Source organism: Sinocyclocheilus anshuiensis, unplaced genomic scaffold, assembly GCF_001515605.1.
Source record: "Sinocyclocheilus anshuiensis isolate Anshui unplaced genomic scaffold, SAMN03320099.WGS_v1.1 scaffold1236, whole genome shotgun sequence".
Taxonomy (NCBI): Eukaryota; Metazoa; Chordata; class Actinopteri; order Cypriniformes; family Cyprinidae; genus Sinocyclocheilus; species Sinocyclocheilus anshuiensis.
This window is the reverse complement of record NW_015546096.1, coordinates 131006-133547: the sequence shown is the minus strand read 5'-3', so window position 1 is coordinate 133547 and position 2542 is coordinate 131006.

The window sequence follows — 2542 nt, the reverse complement described above, 5'->3', positions numbered from 1 at the left end:
TGAAAAATAATGTTTTTTGAACATTAAAGCATGTCAACATATTCTGTTACACCAAATACACAAAATAATGATCTTTAAAATAGCATCATATGACCCCTTTAATCTACAAATCTATTTAAGTAAAAATAATGAATATTTGCTAAAAGAAACTCTTATTTCTCAACAAATACATTTTACTATAGAGTTTAATTAAATTACTTAATGTTTAGATTTACATGTGTAAATATTTAATTTCTTTATTATTTATATAATATATTAATATTTTATAATATTTAAAATATATGTTAAATACATATATATTAATACTAAAATATAATTGGCCTTATTAATGAAACGTGTGTAATGGATTTCTGTTTCATGAAACATTCAGGCTGATGCAACAATGTACATCAAAATATTTTACAAACTATTTACACAGAAATCTCTTCTGCTTGTGTTGCATGAATGAAGCCATGCACAAATTGTACGCATTTTCTTCCTTATCCTCAGTCAGGACCTGTGATATTGTAAGCAGATAAGAAAAAGAGCAGAGACCACCTAAGCCAGCGTCTCAAAAAATGCATCTGGATGACCCTCTCAACCACAACCCCTCAGTTGCTGTGGTTTACATAACTACTGACTTAAGATCTAACGCCCTTTCTGAAATCCTGAGCCTTGCCAAATAAACAAAGGCCTTGGACTTTTTAAACAATCTAAAGACAAACACCAAACCAGCTGCTCCCACAAGCATCCACCCAGTATCTCCTATTAATCATATATGAAACAAGCATTCCAGAAAATAGAACAGTTTCACAAACTCCTACGTTGTTACAGTGTTTAGTCAGCTTCCTGTGTTGCATACTGTTGTCACAACTCAATAATATACTCGGAGTCAAGGTTAGTTTTGCAAGCTGTATTTTATGAACTGAGCTGGTGCATTTTCTAAAGCTAAGAAAATGCTTGTAGAGAAAAAGGGTGAAAAATCATATGAACCACAGACATGTTCTGGTGTCAATGTTGTGGTAGTCAACTCAGAACACAACAGCGCTTCAAGTGGAAACAAACTAATACTGCTCTCTGAGCAATTGCACACACAAAGACCAATTACACTGCACTGGTACTAGTTGGATTAGAAAATAAAATATATATAAATACCTAAAAATAAAACACATAAACAGTGATTTAAAAAACAATGTACTGAGAAAAGATATGGAAAATATTAATGCTTTGTAATCAGTTCTTTCAAAAGAGTTGAGTTTAAACGTGAAACTTCAACAACACAACTCCCTCATCATTTAATTCATTTATCGGTGGTTATTTATTGATTAATAACTGATTAACAATATATTCTTTCATCTCATTGCTTGTTTTATCACATTCTCATAATCCTCACAGCCAGTGTTGGGGAGTAACTAGTTACATGTAACAGCGTTACGTAATTTAATTACAAAATAAATGTAATCAGTGCAGTTACTAATAAAAAATGTGTAATTAAACTACAGTTACTTATGAAAATGTTAACGATTACAAAGGGGATTACATTTGAATATTTACACATCCACATACAGATTTAATTGATTTCTTTCCCAAATTGCACTGATTACTCTGAGACATACGGCCCTATAATTTCCGCGATGCGAAAACACAGACTGGTTCGTAGAATCCAGTCATAAAAACGGAATTCCTAGCCTAACGCGACGGAATATGTCACATTTTGGACGAATAAGTCAAAAGTATGTAATTACACTTGAATCAAAACGCGATATGGACTAGTGTCTGTGAAAAGTAAGCCGCAAAAAACAATATGTGGCTCCTGCTAGTTCTGCGTGTCTGTGGAAATCAGTCACGGACTCGCCATCGGGAGAACCGGGACAATTCCCGGTGGCCTGGCTGCCGATTTGGCCCGCTATTTTAATATTATTGTTGTATAGTTGCCTGCCGAATGTACTAAAGCGATTATTTCCATTCCAATTCGCCATTCGATAATTAAATCTCTAATAAATCATGAATCGGTTAGTCGTGACAGGCAGTGCTTCGGCTCGCGCGCTCTCCGCGCCTCATCAGAGTAATCAATGCGAGAGAGAGAATGGAGTGGACTGTGGAAGCGCACAGGTGGAGCAGAGAAGCAAAACTACTGTTCAGGGTTTCAAGTGCAGGTCAGTTTCATCTGTAAATATGCTATTGTAGTTTTGTCTTTGTTTAGTTAAGCAGCAGCAGCCCATTACTCATCAGTCATCACTCAAAATACTGTATAAAGGACATCATCATCATCATTATCATCTATTGTAATGTAACAGTAGTAATTTATCAGACAGATAATCATATTTTATTATAGGTTTAGGGGGAGCTAGGGCAGACAACAACACAACCCTTACGAAAATTAACGATGATTTTACTATAAATCCAAAGACAATGGTTACTATTGTTAAACCATGGTAACCACAAATTAACCATGGTTTTTGCTACACTAACCATAGTTTAACCATGGAATTTGTAGTAAAAAAAAATACAAATGGTAATCCATTTGCCAAAAAAAAAAAAACATGGTTACTGTACTTTTACT